The sequence below is a fragment of the Odontomachus brunneus genome, unplaced genomic scaffold (genome assembly GCF_010583005.1).
Source record: "Odontomachus brunneus isolate Ranch 3 - 2012 unplaced genomic scaffold, Obru_v1 Obru_scaffold_042, whole genome shotgun sequence".
Taxonomy (NCBI): Eukaryota; Metazoa; Arthropoda; class Insecta; order Hymenoptera; family Formicidae; genus Odontomachus; species Odontomachus brunneus.
In genome coordinates, this window is record NW_022639492.1 from 392,768 (window position 1) to 415,184 (window position 22,417).

A 22,417-nucleotide genomic window follows, 5' to 3' on the forward strand; every position below is an offset into this window, starting at 1 on the left:
CATATTATTAGTGTGCATAAATAGTTCTTTTCATTTCTTAGATATTTTTCTTTTACAAAGTGCATATATTGCGAAGTTAAATAAATTTCTGAAAGAGACATCTTTTTCCTTGTTTTCTCTTTTTCTTTTTTTAGGCCCGATCGACCGTACGATATATTCAGAAACGTATTTCCGCCTGCGAATAAAAGGAAGAATTGACTTACAAACGAGAATGCACAGCTATTCACAGTTTTCAGACTCGGATTTCATGGTCCCAATTATTCCGTGTACCGCAGGCCGCGAGGCAATATTTCTTGTCGGCGAAATACAGAAATTGTTAGAACAGTGATCGAGAGTTTCGTGGTTGTCTGACCCCGCGTACGAAGATGATAAATCGATCTCGCCGAGTCGAAATCGTGCGGAATTAAAGCTGCCCTCTCTCTCTCTCTCTCTCTCTTTCTCTCTCTCTCTCTCTCTCTCTCTCTCTCTCTCACACACACACTCTCTCTTCTTTCCAAGAAGCTTTCGTTATTCTTCATAAAAGATTCTTTTGTTCGCGTTATCGCGCCATTATTATTATATTAGCTGGCCGCGAGTCCGGAAACTTTGCCGACGATACCGACGACTCGCGCAACGCGCGGTGGCACGTTATTCTTCCTTCCGGCTGAAAAGTTTTAACTACGCCGCCACGTCGGAGATCGAGCCGGAACTCATCCCTCGGACAACGACGGATCTTCGATCCGCTCTCTCGCGTGATTCGACATGTTTCATTATTCAACGCGACGCGCCAGCACGCGTTTTCCCAAGTGGGTCACAGCCGCGTCCCGATGATGCGCCGCTCTTGACGCAGTCAGTCATCTTTTCAGCGTCGAAGCGTCTTGCGCATTCACGTGCGTGCATGTGTAAACGAGAAAATCCCCGGTGATGCCTCTCTCCGTAGCGATCACCGTACGCGAGATCGTAGTACGCGATGTACGTAGACCGGCCAGGCTCTCCGATATATCCCGGGAGAAATTAGTGACACGCAATCTTTTTAATTATTTAACGCGCACGTAAATATTTTCATTTCATAACGGGCGCTCGTGTGCCTTCCATACGCGACGTTGGCGAGGAGTCTTTCACTGGCGACACAAACGGCAAATCGTGTACTTGAATACACCTTGAGTGTACCTAACTAGAAACTAGAACTTACCCCACACTGAGGATAGAATGTATAGTAATTGTAACTATAAACATGTAGGGAAATAATTACTATAAATTATATAGACAAGAAAATCATCCGTTTTCATTAAATTATAAAATTTGTGATAACAACCTTGCTTGTATGTTATTACTACCATTTACGTGTTAGGACCAAAAAATTGTTTGAGGCTAAAAATAACTATAAGTTTAGTCAGATCACCATTTCTTTCTCTCTGTGCAAGGTCGTGCTCAGGTTGATTCAAACCACTTATTTGACTTGTATAAAGTCATGTTATTGTCACTCATAAGTCACATGTGATAATAAGGATGTTCATAATACACGGAAAGAATTTTATAAACAATTTTGTATTTGTTAATTGTACTAGAAGTTACTGTAGAATATTTTGTAACTGACGAGTAGGTTGGTATTCTGCAGTAGTTGACTATTCTTTCGATTCATATGTGCTATTATTTCAGAAACTGAAATGTATTATAAAAAAATAAACTATATTGGTAGAGAAATTTATTATATTAGACACAAAATTATAGAAACTTTATAGTTATATTCTAGTAATTTTGGCACCAATTTTAGACTGGATATTTCAAGAGCAACAAATTCGAATATCCTAGTACTAAGTAGTAATAGTAATAATAGCTTGAGCAAAAATGACGAAAACTGACCGACTGATGATTGAACGTATTTCTCTTGTTAATAATTAAAACTTTTAAATTAATTTAAAAAACTTAAATTTAATAAAAAACTTAATAATTAGAACTTGATATATAACATCGCCTTGTGCAAACCAAATGACTAATTGAGATCAACCTGGGTAGGACTATGATATAAATTTCTAGTCGGGTACTTAGATAAATTTTTTTCTTCTTAATTTGAAGACGTTTATAGTCAAATGAATCATTCAGTTTGATGCGGAGAGCGCGCGCATATCATGTTTGTCCACAATTCCGATGTCTATAATATCCTACTAGTGAAATTACTATGTGCATTCCTCGTTACGTCGCACTTGTCTTCTCAGTAAACAATCTCAGCGCCAACGACAATCGTTACGTTCAGCGTTTCTCCGGTGTCACGGCGTTCCTATGAAAGCGTCACGAGCAACGCAGTATCCAGACGCGAAGTTCGTCAATGGACGAAACTTTTAATTACTTCTACATCGTGGATATGTTTATGGAATACACCGCGTCTAATTGCGGCTTCTATAAATTCAGCGGAGGGACAGTGGAGGGACAGTGAGGAAGAGAATGGGGAGAGAAGGAGAGAAAGAGAGAGAGGGGAAAAAAGAGAAAGAGAATACAGCAAACAGAGGGAGATAGAAAGCGAAGAGAGAGGGAAATGAAGAAGAAGGGAGAAAGAGAGAATAGAAGACAGAAAAAGAGGGGAAGAAGAAGGAAGAGAGAGAGTAGCGAAAGCAGGGAGAGAGGAAAGAGCAGACATAATGAAAGAGGGAAATATAAAAGGGCAAAAAAGAGAAAGAAAACGAGGAAGAAGATAAGGAGAGAGAGAGGGGAGTGAAAAGCAAGAGAGGAGGAGAGGGATAGAAGAATGAGAAAGAGCCGAGAGAGAGAAAGAGGGCTATAAGAGGGAGGAAGAGAAGAAGGGGGAAAGCGACAGAGAGAGAGGGAAAGAGAAGAGGAGAAAAAAAGAAAAAGGTGGGAATGAGAGAGAGAGAAAGGGAGAGGGAGAGATATAAAGGGAAGGGGAAGGGAGAAGAAAGAAAGAAAGCAGATATACACTATCGTGGCCGACAGAGTTGGCCCGAAAGTATACCTCGATACGCTGCAACGTTATTACCATCGGCATACGTGTACCGAAATATTTATACGCCGCCGGATATTTTATTCACAAAGCTATCTGAAAACATCGTCGCAATATCCAGTATTTCTGCGCCGCATTTTCGGCGAAATTCCGCGGAGCAGAATGCAGATACGCGACGATCGATGAGAAGCGGAAGTCCCTATCCCTTCTATAGATCGGACGTGAAAAACGATCTGAGGAAATAATGCTTGTGGCTGAAGATACTTGGCGAAATTTGCGATAAATCGCCACCATTTCGTCGACTTCTAGATTTATGTTCGATATTAAGCGAGCTCGTTTAATGTGGTTCCCGCTGTCGCGTCGCTAGCGCGATATCCTCTCGTGGTATTTAATAAATATCGCGCTCCGCGAGATATACGCCGTTGGCACAACGGTGAATAGTCGCCGGGACACTTTCCTAGGCGAATACCGTCATGCGACGGCGACTATAAATTTGTGAAGGTAGCGGGAGACGCGCGTACATATGTAAACGCTTAATTGCAACAAAATTCTTGCGTGATAGACACCGGCACGTAATGATTTTTTTCATAAAGTTCCTCGTCGCGTCGGGACGCTGTCGGAATGGCGAACAATGTCACGACGCGCCGTCTGAAAAGCTCATCAACATGGCAAACTTTTAATTACTTTCACGCCCACTCCCCCCGTATCACTCGGCATTTACATCGACGTAACGACAACTCTTTGCAAGAAAATCATTGTGCCTCCCCCATAAACAGTTTCCTCGCTCCGCGAGACGGACTGCAAATTTCCTACAGAGCTAACGATGAATAGACACGCGACGCCGAAAACGGTGAGGTAAATGCGACGATAAAAATATTCACGCGAGTAGTATTAGGGCACAAAAGATTCCGTCAAATTAAAGGAATGCAATACGCAAATACTTTACCAAAAAAATCTTAGCCATTTTCTGCAATATCTGCGTTGATTTTTTCAAGATTACAAATGCTTTTGCACAATGAAAGTGCAAAAGTGAATAGAAATATTCGACGAAAACAATAAAGATTTTCAAAATTTCATGCTGTCAATTAACGTAAATATTTGCGTGATACAAAATTTTTGCAGTTTATACTTCGCTCAGGAGAATTTCAAAGAACTTCTCTATACATTCACAACTAAATTTAGAAACTTAAAAGTATACAAAAAGTGTGCAAAAACATTTCTATGTATATTTTTGGCTAAAATAAAGCAGCGTAATTTATATAATACATTAAGAAAAAAGTATTTAAAAAAGAAGAAATATATTTATTCGGTGAATACTATAATATATAACATATGTACTTATATTAATATACATATTTCTATATTCATAAAAAAGAAAATTTCTCTCGAATGAGAAAATATATATTCTCCTAAAATCATTTTACTTTACACAAAAGCAATTGTTTATTCTATTTAAACAAAAGAACTTAAATTTAATAAATATATTATTAGTAATTATCGAATAAATCTTTTCTATTATTTAGATATTATTCTCTCTCTTTGTATAAAATCTATATACACAGTGGGTTGTAAAACGGTTTAAACACAATAAAGTTGAGAGCTCTCATCAAACTGTCAAGATTGAGAATTGTCGACGGACTTATGTAAAATAATATAATTAATATATTTAAGTATAATAAAAAATAATATAAAAATTAATAATAATAAAATATATAATAAAATAAAAATTATAATTAATAATATAAAAAATTATTGAGCAAACCCGTCAGTAACAATTCTCAATTACGAAGTTCTCAATTTCGACAAAGAAGTTCCAAGAAATACGAAAAGGGTAATAAAGTCGTGTAATGCTTGTCTAAATGATGTTTTGATAATCGCTTCTAGGTAATCGACATTTTTGGAATACATCATTCACTTTAGTGTATGATCATTCACTTTAGTGGCTTAAAGTCGTAAACGTAGAGACATCCACGTACGCCTCGTATCCGTTAATATTCGAATATAAGCGAGCACAATATTCCACTAATCCCAATTCAATTTCAGAGAGAGAGAGAAAGAGAGAGAGAGAGAGAACTTTCTCCAGCTACGGCTCGAGCGGGCAGTAATAATGTCCTGAGCGGATTACACAAGGGAAGAAAAATAAGCCGAGAAGAAAAACACTGAGCCCTTGACGGAGGGAACTAGCCGTGACACGGTTCTTACGCCTCGAAAATTCTGGCATGCCACGACGGAAGGAGACGACGTCGCGCCGTGAGTCACTAACGAAGGAGGAGGCACTTTTAACAGTGCGTTGACACGTGGATCGTTTATCCCGCGAGCACGCTCGCTCGTTCGCGTGCCTCCCGTTAATAAAGTCTCTTATCGTTGAAAGCGATGCTGCTCGCTTACACCGTCGCGAATCTGATGCGCGCTTATCCGGGCACCTTGTCTCCCGCCCTAAGTGAGGGCCGCTCCTGATAAAGTGATTCCCGTGCCATCGACGAAATAACTCCCGTACACTAAGCCCTCACGACGCGTCCATACTTACGTACGCTACGTGCAACTACGTGCGCCATAAACCAAGAGCTGTACAAACCGGCGCGAGCACACACTGCGCGCTAATCGCGCGACTCAGGTTTCAGTCTGCGAAATTAATTATGGACATCGCTCGGATCGCGGATATTGATTACGGCCGGCCCGTATAGACAGACCATATAATATCTACGGCTACGTATTAGAGACGGCATCGTGATCCAGTTCATAATTATCACGGAGCTCATCGCGAAACGCCGTCTGTATGTTGATCTTGTATGACCCAAATGAGAGGCTGAGCTCTGTCACACGCGCGGCCAAAAGAGTATCTCTCTCTCGAGATCGACAAGACAATTTCATGACGGATCGCGTTAGATTCGAACGTCACACTCTCGCGGTCTATTATGCCGGTTGTTATCCGTGACGTGAGTCACCCAAAAATATATAATCTTATTCTTAGATAGGACATTCTCTTACATATGTGGTCTCAAGAGGATTCTTCTAAAACCGAGAGAAAAATATTCTAGGGAAAAATATTCTCTTTCTCTCTTAAAGTTAGAGGTATTTCATCTTCTATCTACGATACAAATCTTATTTTTGATAGAAATTTCTTCTAGTAAGAAGATATTCTTATTCAAGTAAACTTGTTACTCTTGATCCAAAGGAAGAAGGTCCGAATAATATTTAATACTGATCACGAATTGATCCTTTTGAGGCTATATTTAAAAAGATTTCCGCTAAAAATAAACATCTATATTTTTGGGTAAATCATTTTGACTCTTTTTTGTGTTCATCATTTTGTGGTTTAGGAGAAAAAAATCTCTCAATTTTTTATTATTTTTAAAGTAACACACACTGAAAGAATAACAGAAAAGATCGATGATATTATGATAAATTATTTTATAACCTATCTTAGATGAATTATTTTATAACCTACCATTTTGACACTTTATTTGTCAGTATTATGATATAATAACAAATTATTACTTGAAGTTTTAGTTTTTTAATCTCGCTTAAGTTCATATTTTACTCTGTATCTATTCAATGATCTTTTTTAACAATTGTCATATACCATCTTTTTATATTCAATTATGATAATTATTATTATCTTTTATATCCAATTATGGAAGGCAAATAAGTAATAATTATGATGCATTTTACTGTACGTAATTATAAGTTTGGGAAAATTATGATAACTGTTGCAATTTATTCACAATATAAAATATCTATATTTTGCAAATTATTTTAGCATGTTCAGAAGTCATTATTGATACAAATAATAAGGAACAGAGAGAGTTGCAAAATGTTAAAAGCGCAAGCAGTCAAAATGACTCTCTTACGGAAAAAGCAAGTTATTTGTTCTTTTCTTATGTTAGTAGTCATTAGTAATCGTATTTGTTAGTAGTCCTTCAGTGTAACAGAATTTTCTATTATCTAGGAATCTTATTGAAAAACTGTAGGAATCTTTTTGTTTCTACAACAAGTCTCTACTCAGTCAGTTGTTTTCAGTTACATCAACCGAGTTTTGATGCGGCTAAACGTTCAGAATTTCGAATGTTTGCAATTGCAGTAACGGAAATATTATTTCTCGTCAGCGAGTTTTTCGTCTGTGGTAAGTTCAATTACACGAACTGAAATATTTTCCCATGCGGATATCCAAAGTTGGTTGTCGTTCCCAGGAATTCTAGTGTTAATTTCATCGGGATAACGGGATGTATTCACGGATTATCGGATTTGTGCGGTAACTGATCGATTCTTCAACGAGCCGGCATCATGACGATTATGAGAGTTCGCGTCCGATGCTCGGGCACGCAGCGAAATTAGCCGGAATGCGGACATTATACGTTAACAGCGAATGCCAAACGATCGGCATAATCACGACGCGAAACTGCAAACGCCGTGCGGCTAACCGATGCGGCACACAAAATGCACGAGATCCCTATAAATTATGCGTATTAAGGATCTCCCGAGCGTAATTTGGTCGCGGTATGGTCAGACGTATTTGCTTAATATAACGGTGCGACGGCGTGGCTGTACGATTCACCGTATGGTCGTGTCGCGTGAGCTTTGTACGCCTAACGATCGCGAAATTACACGGTAGACGCGACTTAAAACGCGAAGCGGGGACACAACTTTGGACTTAAGGCTGTTTCACATCGCCCGTATCGATGTGCCAGCTGACATACTTTTTAGTACGGGCGACGCGCGCGCGAAGGCGAGGGCGGTTATCGATTCCACCGTGGGCGCGATTTTGCAACGGCGCTTCCGCCGTCTTGAAACGTCGTTCCCCTCCCGAAGATGCTGCGCTCTTATACTGGGAAAAAAAAGGAATAGGGAGAGCCCGATAAGCAAGGCAAAATAGCACAAGAGAGCGAAAATGCATGCCGGAGAAAAAAAAGGAAGCGCAACTGCGCTCCTTTCTGTGTGAAAATTGCTAGACGATATTAAAAAAGGGAACGTTCTGCGAAAAAATATTATGCTGCTGAGACTTCAAAGTGACTTAGTAGATACGCGTTAATTTGTTTGCAAATATTCTGAATCGAAATTGCGGCTTTACATTAACACTACAGAGATCTTGTCGAGCTTGAAAAATCAATGTACGCGGAGAAAATATTGTAGAAAAAATTACGTTAAAATCATATCTCTTTTGACAATGTTTTTCGTGAAGCTAAACTATATTGAAATTGTAGTGTAAATTGCTAAAAAAATAATAAATTATATTTATAATAAATTATAATTATATTTATAATAAATTATAATTATATTAATAATAAATTTGACGCGCGATCTTTTCTATCGCGCGGGCGCGCGCGTGATATACGATACAAAATATATATTCACACGATTACGATTACAATTTTGTAGTAAAAAGACAAATGTGTGTATTTTCCAACAAATACATTAAAATTTCGATCATAATTCTATGTAATCCATTGCAAAAGTTTTTTTTATAATTTTTATTATAATATTTTTACTGTATAAGATTTTTAGATACAATACAGACTATTGCCTTATCTTGAATGATTATTTGATTTGCTCTAAAAAAGGAACTTATTTCAAAATTATTTTAATATTTCAGTGACAACTAATTTTTACTCTCAATTTCAACTTGGCAATATCTTAATTACGAAACTCACTCAGACAATATTTCAGACAAGCACATATCAAATATTTGATACGGATAAATAATATAGTATTTAATAAATAAATAAATAAATAAATAAAACATATAATAAATGTTTTCATTCATACGATCCTCTTATTATTTTCTTTTTTATTAAGATCGGAAATTTTAGTAAGATTTGGAGATTCAAAATGAGAAAAGAAAAAAGTTGTAAGGACAAAGATATTTGTGTGTCCAATAATGTTGTGTATCAAAATAGATTTAACTTTGAATTTAGCATAATAACATATAAAACAATCTTGATAAAATCAAAATCTGATGTTTTTTCAGCAGGAGGAATATTATTAGACATGAAACACGATACTTGCGAGATTTGGATTTGGAACGGATTTTAAAGTCAGAATATATTCATAGATGCCAATCATCTGTACGATCTTTGATTGAGAGCATAATTAATCACAAACGTAACGTATAACACTCGTATTCATAGACCGTTATTCGGCTGTTTCAGTATTTCCAGTTACATAAAATTAAGGGTTGACGAGTATAATCAGAGATTCATGAAACTATAATTGTCAAACAATAATTTATCAAAGGATACCGGCCCAAATTTCAACTGGGGTCTCTTTGTGAATTCATCAAACGCGAAATCGGTGAATTCATCAAACGTGAAATCGGAAACCACCTGCATAATAAATGATTTAACACACCTGAAATACGATGTATCCCTGCCTGCGCTCCAGCGTCCTGCGTCTTCCGTTTTGGCTTCCCGATCCGGCATTTTGGCGATCGACTGCTCCGAATACTCCATCGTAGCACTAGCACTAACACTGGTATTCGCGTGAATACGACTCGGTTGGAGAAACGCGTGTTAATTAATAAATAACGCGATGCCGTAAGAGCCCGATGAAATATTTTAAGAGAGTCAGCGCGGAAATCGTAAGTAACTGATCGACTCACGGAGTCCGCGTCGCGTTGTATACTTCGCTCGTCGGCTCGACACGTAATGAGACATTCGGTAAAGTACGGGACACGCGAGTATGTTTGATCTCTTTGAAGGCTCGCAATGTTTTGAAAAATGTTTATTATGATTGCTCTCTACGCCCGACGGCGAGCGACCACGATTAGCGGTTGACGCGTGATATCGTTTTTGCTTATTGTTTTGGTAGTCTCGCTCGCGTCGCGTATTTTTTCGTTACATTTACAATGTGTTGGGGCTCTATTATGATCGACTGAAATCTCCCTTGATTAAAATAGTCGGCAAACAATCCGCAAATCTCAATAATCGAAATAGATCAACCATCATACATATAATCACGAATAATCTAATCGGTTGGTGAAATTAATTATTAGTCAGTGCATAATTAATCAAATCGAAGCTTTATTAATAATTAGTTTCATCAATCGATTAAGTTGTTCACGATTTTACATATGAGAATTGATTTACTTTGACTATCGATTTACCGATTATTTTAGTCAACTAACATTTTAATCGATTAATGCCCACACTTGGAAACTTACTTGTTAGATGTAAAGTTTATAGACAGAAATAAGCTTATTTTGCAGAAAAAAATTTATTTCGCACAGAAACAAACTTTATTTTGACAAAAAATAAACTTTATATCCTACAAATAAATTTTCAAATATTTTTTTCCAAATGTAATACACTAATTACATTGCATAATCAATATATTACTCGTAATTCATATCGGATGGCTAAAATATCTCTCCGATTTTTAGAATTTAATCGGACTCTTATTGACATCTCTCTCGCGATAATTAATATTCGTTTCTTCAATTCAATGCCATCTACGTGAATTCCACAAATGAATATTCAGAATGTAACGACACACGAGAACAGGATATTAGAAAGACGAGAAAGGATATTAGGAAGATGCGAGATGTCGTGACATAATTAATAATACTTTATAGTTAATTTATTAATAACTAACGTATAGTTAGGACATTAATCAAATTTAAGTCTTTATCGGTGCACCGCATTATTAGACACACAATTATCATCTTTGCTTTTACGATTCCCTGTTTTGCTTCTGCAAATCCTACAGGTTATTTCCAACACTGATAAAAACGAAAATACATGAGAAGATTGTAAAAAAAGAAAGTTTGCGCCGTTTTATTCTCTTCTTTCACCTCTATTAATTTCAATTAGATTATTTAATATTTACTTATCGCGCACTTACTTTACCTGCAATCAAGTTACATAATTAATCCTCTTTGCTTTATTAAAAACAAGAATAAAAATTAAATATAGATAGAATGTTGATATAATCGGATAATTAATAATTTTAGGGTCTTTTTTTTAACTCAATATGGACACGTAAAAGTTAAATTAAGTTATTATTCGTTGCTTAATTAACTAGATAGAACAATGGTTTGTATAATTTCAAATCAAAGATTCTCTCTATTGGTCCTTCAACTATCATTCCGTCATGTCGTCTTTTAACATGAATGGGATTTGTGAAGTTGAAACACGGAAAATATTTTTTGTTAGATTAACCAAATGTCTGGTGAAATGTGAACAAACTAGAATTCCAGATGAAGTTACCAGAGCTTGCATCTGTTCAAGTTAAAGTTCTGGTTAACCAGAAATCTTATTTGGTTGACTAGAATCTTATCAACTTGAACAGAATTCTGGTAACTTCAGCCGAAATTCTGTGTAATTCGTTCGTATTTTACCGGACATTTGGTTAATCCAACCAAGTTTCTTTTCTGTGTGAAACCGAAATTTCAACTTGGCCTCTCTCTCTTTCTTCTTTTCCAGCTTTTCCTCTCCACATTGTACGCAATGGTGAGAACAGTCGAGTACTTCCGTAAAGCGTGTTTCCGCAACACGCCGTAAAGCTATAACGTGCCGCTTAAAATGAACCGATTGCGATCTCGCGCGGGGTAGCCAAGTATTTTCTCCACGATAAAGACATCCGCTCTACATTTGCATTCAATCCGATTGCATCTCGCGCTCGAGATCGCGACAGTGAAAATGCCGATTGGCCCTCCTTTCGCCTTTCGCTTCGCGCGCGCGAGCGGCTCAGAAATATTTGACAGCCAATCGATCAATCGTACAGGAAAGCGGATCAGGGAGCGGAAGTTCCGATACATCGGGACAATCGACTGTCGTCGGCACCGGGAGACGCGAGGATATTCCATCACGCGCTATCTCGAAATATGCGTTGACGCTTTCATCAGGCGCGGGACACAATGTATCTCGCGCCTGTGCGAATATAAAGGCTTTAATCGCAAATTATAAAGTGAAGCCGCTTAAATTGCAGCGCGCTGGAAATTAATGCGATCTGATGGCACAGATAGTGCAGGTAGGAAGAAGCGTGGACGAATTATCTCCTACCTGACCAACGATCTCTCCGCGGTAGCGAATGCGAGCCGATAATAAAGCGTCGGATTAAACAAAGAACCGGAATACCTTTCGGTGAAATGATATATATCCTAAACTTAACATTAAGTTATTATTCAATATATTCAAGCACAAAAACTTTCAGTAAAAACTAACCAAATACCGGCCAGTTTCTAATAGGTTTATCAGACAGTAGATGAGACCGGGGCTAGCTGACTATCGGGATAAGTTAACAAAATCGGTTATTTCTAGTATTTACTAACAAGTTACAAAATTAAGCAAGTAAGATTTTTAAACACAATCAGAGATGGTTTTGAAATCCTTGCTTACTTGATTCTGAATCCGTTAAAGAACAGTAGAAATAATCGATTTAATTCATTCCGGTCTCTCCTAACTGTTCAGAAACTGAACGGAAAAATATTGGCCAATGTCTCTTAGCCAATTACTAGCCATAAAGTAGACAAAAAAATAGTATTGTAATTTAAAATAAAGCTACAACTATTTCACTAATAAAAGAATTTGCAAACGAAAAAACTCTACTTTCTAAAACACGAGTTTACTTTTATACCGAATAATAAAGTCCAATATTTTACAATGTGTAAAAAGAATTGAACGATAAAGACTATTTGATAGAATTTTATACGAAAACAAAGTTTCGCTACAAACTGGTCAAAATCTGGTTAGAAACTGGTCAGAAACGAATTAGTTTCAACGTTCAGTTTCTAGTAAAGCAAACGTCACTTAAATTGGTCAGAAACTAGGTAGTAGTTCCCGGCTGCTTATTGGCTAGAAAGAGGTCGCTCTTCTCTTACTTAGGTAATCTTCCTCATATCAACGCGTCTGAAAAGTGCCGACGAAATTGTGCCCTGTTTGATGTGCGTACGAATTTTTATTTCAGTAATTCGCGCCAATATTATACCGTCAACGTTTCGTGTTTCGTATTTTATTACAAAGCGTCGGATGCACAAAGCTGAGTAAAAAATGTTGAAGCACTGTGGCAAGGATGAAACATCAAAGAATTTATATCCTTCGTTCTCTGATGTCCTTCGAATCTGAGACAGCGAGAGACAAAGAGACTCAGGTGCAATTTCTTCGTAGCACCGGCTGCATTTCATTCATACGCACACGCGAATGTGCGCGCGCGCGAATAATCTCAACTGGATATAGTATTACAAAGCTACCGGAACGCACGAGCAAGAAATTAATTACTTTTTTGCATATATCCGCCATATACCTTCCCATATATCCGGCCGATTGAACCGTGCCCGTATCATTTCACAGCCGTCAATCAAACGTCCTTTCGCGGATTCCCTTCTTCAGTAGAGTAAATCGTGTGGCGACGCAAACACAGATTTGACATCATAAAATAAGCCAAAAAAAAAAATAGGAAAGAACAAAGTCCCTGCAAATATTGATCGAGGAAGACGCGCGCGTATCCGTCGCATATCCGTCAAATCTCTCGCGCAAAGAGAGAGAGAGAGAGAGAGAGAGAGAGAGAGAGAAAGGATCCAAAGAATTCGACGATGTATGTGTGCCAAATTACAAAAATCGAACGAAAAGATGGACGAGTAATTCAGCGCAATTCAAAGACCGCGGAAAGCTGGGGGAAGGAAGGTGGAGAGGGTTAATACGGAAACTCGCTGGAGACTGCGGAATTTCACTTACGCGAGAGAGAGAGAGAGAGAGGGGGAGACGTTCAGTGAAATTCTTACGCGCAAAGGGGGCTGTCGTGAGGGCCGGTAGTATCCTCTCGACCGATTTATCGAGCCAACGCGACGCCGGTCGTCCTTGCTCGCGTGCGTTGCGTGAGGTTACACGATGCATCGGCTCTCTCGCGGAGAGAGAGAGAGAGAGAGAGAGAGAGAGAGAGAGAGAAAGAGAGAGAGAGAGAGCGTGCACCGCGCGCATAGGGTGCATCGGGCACGTAACGCAAATGAAACTTAAATGAGTAACTAAATTCCGCCGGTCACGCAAGCGCGCGACCCCGTCGCGTCGACTTTTATTGGCGTTTTCGAGAGTAAAGGTACAGGGGCCACACACTTATCGGCCAAGGCGAGACGATGAACTGCCGTTACCCCAAAGATTTATTGTTTCACTCTTGCATCTTACTGTGCAAAATTGCCTATATATCTTTCCTCATTATTGTAATTTCCTAGGTAATTTCTGTATACTTAGAGATTATTTTCCTTTTGTATTAGGTGAATAATTGAATGCGATAATGCATACAATAATTGTATGCGATCTTCTTTAATGAATAAATAAAAATCTATGCGATTATTTGCAAAATGACACAGAGCCTTTTTATTCAGTTTGACCTAATATACAAGCACACCGCGCCAAACGTCGCGATCATTTACCATATTCGCGTGTGATCATTCGCCAACCTTTTTTAGTTAATATCTCAAAATTCTACGCAATCATTCGCGAATTAGTATTTTGTGTTTGGTTTGATGACTTTTATCTGCACACAGCCGGTCATTAATTATTAGACACCTTGTATATATTCTATATAAAAAGTTAAATATTCATGTTTAAAGACCAAAACAATAAGAATGTCTAAAGTTAAGTACATGTCCAAGCATAAGTCCAAATAAATATTTTTATTTTACTTATATTATTTTTACTTCTTGTGCGGGTGTGTATATGTTACTAATTTTTTTTCTTTTCCTATATCTATATCTTGTTATTCCTCTGCAAGACAATTGTCTGTGCACACAGAAAAATGTCATTCTACCGCTAAGAAAGATGACTACTCAATTTATTTTCCTTCTTTTAAGCAATGGTTATCTTCTCAGCAAAGAATATTTTTTTTATAATAGTGTTAAAATATACTCATCAAAAATTCTAGAAAAGCTCGTTGCGATGTACTCAAAAGAAGAAATTATCCTCTTTAGAAGAATATTATAAAATTTTATCGAGGAAAATGTTGGCTCGACTTTATGTAGTAAGCAGAACGAATTTCTGTTTTAATTTAACACACTAAGAGAAAAAATGTCTAAAAAATAAAAGAAACATAATAATATTAATTATATTATTAATGATAAACATTTATGATATTTATGATATTATTAATGATAAACAAACACAATATAAACATTTTTTCAAAGAAAAAAATATATATTTTCTTAAAACCTTAACTTTTCATAAAAGTAATCGTTTGTTCTATTTCAATAAAAAAATTTAGATTTAACTAAATATTACCATGGTTAAATATTTTTTATTTTCCGGTTATTTTTTCTCTCAGTGTATTCTTCATTAAAATACTAAATTTACTAAGAATGTATTTTGCATTAATTTGATGCTTATTATAAACTTATGATAGATTTGCGGATGTATAAACTTATGAAATACTCGAAACAAGTAACATTATATTTAAATGTAGTATGTATTTTTCTGTATGTGTGTGTATACTAATATTACTTGTATCTGTATATGTGTTCGCCTGGTAAAATATTATTCCTGATAAGCTATTATCCTAGGACATAATAAACCAGTATTCTTTTCTATTCTAAGAAAACAAAACGAAGCCTCTCCCTCTTCTTATTCTCTTTCTCTCCTTCTCATTCTTCTTTTTTCTTTCGAGACGTAGCCCCGATCGAATTATACGGATTTATCGCCTAACTAAACAAGCGCAGCTAACTGAATAAATCTCTACTTTGATAATTGGCGATAGCGCTGCCGGCGAATTCGCGGTCACGGCTCGGTAATAAATCAACGTCGTTGTTTCGAGTCGGCGGCGGTTATTATTATTGCCGCTGAGCTAATGGCCGGATAAACACGCGGGTCAGTTACGTTGCGCGCGTGATACTGCGCTAAATAAGTCTTTACAAGCGTAGCCTTGGCCAAAATTTCTTGCTCTCGGTGAACGAGACAAATGTTCTACGAAGATATTCAGAAGCTTTTAATTGCGATCTCTGCTAATAACACACTCACTTCTCCGTTATCGTCGTTTTGCAATCTACATATGTATAAAATAAAATGTCCGACTGTTTGTATGTTCTCTAGACACTTCTAGACTCTTCGATTGATCTGAATAAAATTCTGCACATAGAATAAAAAACATTTTGTACTTATATCAAAATCGATTTGTGTAGAAAATTTTGTGTCAAATTTCTAACATTTTCGTATATTAATTTAACATATTATCGTAGTATTTTGACTATTTCGCGTTGTGTTAAAATAACACAATAATGTTTAAATATTACATTTTTGTGTTTATTTCTGACATATTACTTGTATAATTTATTTACGTATTCAGCTTGTGTTAAATTAACTTGCATAATTTGTTTACGTATTCGGCTTGTGTTAAATTAACGCAAAGATTACAATGGGTAAATGAGGACACGTGAAATGTGTTAAATTTAACATCAACATTTTTTTATACCGTAGTTACACTCTAAATAATCTCTACGGAAAATATAGGCTACATGAAACCTTTGGACACCCCATTCTGAATTTCATCCTCTTTACACCTTGTAATAACGCGGGCAACGCCAGGTAGTTTCAGTTAATTAAGTATAAAGAGAAACTCGTTTCGCATTCTCCCTCTCTCTCTCTCTCTCTCCCTCTCCCTCTCTCTGACGATGACGTCACCGAATTAAACGCGATCTGCAACAGCAGCAGCACACAGTGAAACGTGTGTATTGACAAAAGGACAGGGTGGGGCTGCAATTGAGAAAATTGCACGGGTATCGGTTTCACCCTCGCGTTACTGGGGGATCCAGACTGCCAGGCGGGGCGGAGGAATCTCTTTCCTGGCGCGGTCGGTGCAGCACAGCGGCGCTTCGAAAATATATTTGCGGCGCGTTGCGAATTTTCTCGCGCGTCGTAATGCGGACGCTGACGAGAAACTCGATCCTTCATAAATAACGTTTCGCGCGAAGTCAGCCGGGTATGGGTACGCGCGCGGCAACGTCGTCAGCGTTCAATTTCGCGAACGTAACACACGGAGATGCGAAGGGGCCCGCGTTAGAATCATCCCCTTCCGAGTTATCTTTTTACGAGCGCGATGCGCGCGAGATTCTCGCCTAATTGTCCGCCTTCGCGCTCTATCGGCACGATCCTATCAGAAAACTTCCGCAATTTGTTGGATTTATCGCCGTAGTGTATTCCTGACACCCCACGTACTCCTAGCGTCTATCTTTCCGTTCCCTCCTCCGCATCGCGCGGGTCAAATTATCTAGAAGAGTCCACGTAAGAAATTAACTGAGAAATAAGAATGTGCTACGCCGTTTCTCTCCACTGAGAAGAAATACTTGGAAACTTATTTGTACACGGAAAGAGAAACCCAGGTAGAAACGATCTCTTTCTAACCAATAATTGGCTAAGAATCTGGTTACTGGCTAGTTTCTGGTCAATTTAAGTGACGCTTGCTTCGCTAGTAACTGGACTAGTAGAATTAGAGTGGAGTCCCATGGCACGTATTTTCGCATAACGCGTAACCGCGTAACCAATCACATCTTTCTATTCTTTTAGAAGTTCCAACAGAAATACTATACGTCGCAATTTATTGGTTACGCGCTTACACGGTACGCGGAAAATACATGCCATAGGACTCCACCCTCAGTCAATTTCTGACTAGATTCTAACCAGTTTTTTACCAGTTTCTAATTAAACTCTCTTTTATACAAAATTCTATAGAATAACTTTCATCGTTTAATTCTCTACATTATAAGATATTATATTTTATTATTCAATATAAAATTAACATGAAACTCATGTTTTAAAAGGTAGAGTCTTTTTACATGCAAATTTATTTATCATTGAGATGGTTGTAATTTTCATTTATTATCTTTTTTGTCTCTTTTCTGTTCAGTATTTTTCAATGTTTTACTAGACAATGTTTTACAAGAAAATTGTCTAACATTTACTTACAATTTTTTATTGCTTGATTTCTGGCCAGTAGCTGGTAAAGAAATAGTGGTTAATATCTTCCTGTTAAGTTTTTGGATAATTATTGTCCAATAAATCTTAGGCAGTAAAAACTTGCCAGTTTCTGGCTCGTAATTAGTTTTTTTCTAGAAATATTCCTGCTTGAGAAGTTTGCTTATATTAACCAATATTCCTGCTTGAGAAGTTTACTTATATTAACCAAATCTCTGGTAAAATGGAACGCAACAGAAGTGAAGTCACTAAAATTCTGTTCAAGTTAACAAGATCGCCGATTAATTTGAATCGAATTCCAGCAATGTCAACCGCAATTCTCTGGTTCGTTCATATTTCACCAGATATTCAGTTAATCCAACGAAACGTTTCTTTCTTTCCGTGGGAGATACAAAGTATATTTCTGCGAAAGTTTATTGTGTTGTAAAAATCAATAAATCCCACAGAAATTATATCCCGCAAATAAATTCCCAGGTACGTATTTTCTTCTCAGTGTCGAGAAACTTAATTCGCGCGGCGCCGTGGCGCGCACTTCACCGCATTTCTCCGTAATTCGATTCGCGCATAAATCTTTTCCACGGGTGATAATTCCAAATTCGAGCAAACGTTGTGAGCTAACGAGTCGCGGACTGAGGCAACGGAGAGAAGTGCATGTCCACGGCGAGGATTGTTTCTGTGCCGGGGAAATTTTGTTATTCTCGTTAGTGGAGCGGCGGGATTAATATAGCCAGGCGCCGTCATTTTCCACTTAATATAGGCGGACGGATATTTTCGAAGCTGACGGAAACGAGCGGCCGACAATAGCGCGCGCGGCCGGTCAAATCTATTTTCACGACGCGCGCCAGGTTAGTCCCACGATTAATCGCGTTACTGTGTATCGCTTGCTGCTGCTGCTGTTGTTGCTGCTGCTAGCAGTGGTCAAACGAGCATTCATCGCAAATGAAGCGAACTACCAGCGAGGTCTCGGTGAAATGCGTTCCACCGCCGTTAGGAACCGCGCGAGCCGCAGAGCGGTGTCCTCTAATTATTCCAAGGTAATTAGAATATCAATAATTTAACGCCGTGCGCACACGCGACGACGCGTGCTCGCCGTGCCGGCTATTATCGTCGAAGTTGCATTAGATTCCGCTCATAACGTCGGTAATCATCGTTTAGTAATCCTCGAGAAACCGTTGAACGCGATGTTGCTTTTTCGCGAAAACCTAAGATTCGCCTGGCGAAACGCGAGAATAACGCGATTCGTATTCAATATCTAATTGCGTTGAATACAGTTTCTGACTATCCTCTTAATTGGAAATAAGTACCTTGGTAGAAATTTCAGCAAGTTTTCGTGCGAGCAACTATTAGACAATCATGTTAACCTTCGTCTAATAACTGAAGAGTAAAACTATTTGGGATTCTAATCAAGACGTAACGCTTTTCCTGCAGTTACTGTGCACGAAAGATACGCAAATTCTGAACCCATTTACTGAACGAACATAGAACAGAAAACTATTCACTCGATTATATAATAATCAAGTCTGCTGCTCGTAAAATGAGCAGGTTCGTCCTAATAGTTTTAATTTTATTTGTTGCGTATGCTTCCTAATTGAAATTTGTTTATGTTAATGAAGCAAGAATGTAATAGAGCAAAACATTTTTTTTATGCGTAATATATATTTTTTGTTTCCCGCCTTTTACATGACATCGTTTATAATCATCAAACGATATATGACCTTTTATTCATTCTTGTAGTTGTATTATTCATCAGGCTCTGAGTTTAAGCTTTCATGACATTTCTGACTTTCATTTCTGACTTTGACTTTCTTTTCATTTATATTACCATTTAATTTATGTTACTATTGCAATTTATGTTACCATCAGAATAATCTGTTGTGTTTTCAACGTCATAGAATTCTGTGTTATTAGCATATATCCTCCTCTGTCTTTTGTTCATTTTTATTTCTATTCTTGTTTTCTGTCTGTTACAGAGTTTAATATTGTCAAATGCCACATTTCCTCTAAATTCCTTCCTGCTCTATGCTTATCTACACGTTCGTTCATTGTTCACGCAATTTTAAGCTCTTTCATAACAATATGAATAAAGCTTTAAATTTATCCACGATAGACGTAATATGTGCACATTATGAAGCTGAATTAATATCGCTGATACTACGCCGTAAAAAGAATCGGTTTACATATTGTGTAAAATCGTATTGTATAGGTTAAGGTATATATATAGGATAAAAGCAATTATAGGACGAATAATAGGACAAAGGAAAAAGAAATGAATATAAGAGGAAGTTTGGTCAAAACGACTCTTCTGATTTAATGTAATAGCTGAAGTAATAAATTTTTTTTTTATAAAATCGTACTGAATAAAACCCTATCAAGTTCTACGCAGATTTCAATTCCTACACAGTATTTTTATAATCAATGAGAATGCAACGATATTAGACAATAACACAGCCACACAAAAAAAAATTTTTGTTCTGATCTGGGACTATCTCGGACTATCTCTACCATATGTTTTTGGGGTTGCTGAATCTAAATCCGTGGCCTATTTAGCCCCATCAGATCAGGATTTTGACATAACCTCAAAAAACCCATAATTTGAGCTATTAAAAGCTAATAACTAGAAAAATCAAATAAAAATCTATTAAACTTTAGCTTTTAAACCCTATAACCTATTTGAACATATAAACTTATTTATATAACCTAGGTTAGGTTATGTAAGTTATTTACATAACTTATATAACCTCATGGCCCTATAACCTATGGGAAAACATTTTTTACATAAAAATTCTGCCATAACTCCGAAAAACCCATATTTCAAGATGTCTAACATTTTAACTTCTTCAACAAAAATTTTTTTTTGTGTGGCTGTGTAATTGAGCGAGTGTCTACGCAAACTGCATACATTTCTAGGATAACTACTAATACCGTTTTAAACCTATTGCGGGATTATCACAAAACAGGAATAAAATCAGGGAGAAAAGGACGCCGGGAGACGTTCATATAGTCTATATTTTTCATGGGATCTTAGACAGCAATCATGCAAAATTCGGTCCAGATTGATCAAAGGGTTTAAGAGTTTATAGGGGATAAATAGACATTCTCTCTTTCTATTTTATATGTATACATATATAGATAATTATATATGATAATATAATTAATTAAAGATAATATATTAATTATTACATATGAATAAGTGCGAAATTGCGTGCATAGTGGTAAATCATACAACAAGACGCACAAAAGGTGTCACGCTAATACATCTTCCGCGTTCACAGTCGGCGAAGTTGAGAATAAATTGGTCTCTCCGACTCGACGTGCTGCTTACGGAGCATGGCCGCCGGCCGCGAGCCTTCAGAGACGCTGCTCGTATAACTCCGGCGCGTTTTACGATTGATAAACGTTCCGCAAAATTTCCGCCGGCAATTTCCCGGCGCGCCATTGTGCCCGGCGAAACTGACCGCGCCGGCCATTGTTCGTCGCAACGGCATCGGCTAATTTCATCGACCGGCCACGACGCCGCTAACGAGCTCACCGCGAAACGGACCACGCGGCGAGATCGCATCAAGGTCGGCAGCGAGACGAGCCAAGGGTGCGGCTCGAGAATCACGGGTGTCATTGTAACCCATAGTTACACGACGGTCCGTGTAATCGGCGTCCCCGCGCGGCCAATCAGCCCGCCATTGACTCGTAGCTAGGATCTAGCTGCTCGACTTCCACCACCACTACCACCACCACCACCACCACCACCATCACTATCACTCTCGGAACGACCGGCCGGGGTCGGTCTTTGGCAACGCGAAGCCGCGTGTTTACCGGTCCCGACCTGGGAAAATATTTTCCCCCACCGTGTCGTGGGTGAAAACCCTAATCGCGTTCCCGATCCCTCTGGTCTTTCCTCGCGAGGGGTGCTGTCTCCATGAGGCCGCAAAATAGGGGGTACCCCTTCGGCGTGATCCAATTAATGAATTGAATAGAGACTTTTGGCTCTGACGCATAGCAACTGCGATCTTCGCGAAAGAAATGACGCGTGGTTATCTCGACCCGCGCGAAAGAAAGTCTGAGCAGTGAAGGTAACGGTCCTGATTACGGATCATTTAAGGTTGGAATAACTTTCAATTATTTACATAAAGGGTGCAGCCAAATTTAATCCCATTTTACGACATTTGGAATCTTAAATTATTTTTTGATAAAATGGTAGCTATTCATGAGTAAATTGAAAATCAAAATGATATTTATATATCTAATAGAGTGCGTGTAGAAACAGACCTTCAGTAAAGTTTCTCTTCCCTGGTGAAAATGATGTCTAATAACACTTTACCTAACCCTTTATGCTGTTTTGCACAAAGAAGAGTTCCGGAATTTTTCAGAACAAAAGAGGAGAAGTATTATTGCATGGAAAGAATATTGTAGTAAAAATGCAATTTTAGTAGTCCGGGATAAACTGATACTATTACGGAAACTATTATAAAATATAGTAAAAATGACCATAAACATGATAACTCTTGCATTTATGGTTATTTTTATATTTATATATTTTGATATAATTTTCGTGACAGTCTGTTCCTAGACTACTAAAATTGCATTGCAATTTTTACTACAA

General features: G+C 37.8%; 1 protein-coding gene across 5 annotated transcripts in view; it reads right to left on the minus strand.

Annotated features, from left to right (window-relative positions):
• LOC116844569 (kazrin) overlaps positions 1–22,417 on the minus strand; it is a 315,333-nt gene that overhangs the window by 249,824 nt on the left and 43,092 nt on the right. The window contains exon 1 of one of the 5 annotated variants that reach the window (XM_032816279.1): positions 9,281–14,948. The exons of the other annotated variants lie outside the window; for them this stretch is intronic. The gene's annotated coding sequence lies outside the window, so the exon portion shown is untranslated. Of the gene's footprint in view, positions 1–9,280; positions 14,949–22,417 lie in introns of those variants that run through there. 5 annotated transcript variants of the gene reach the window in all.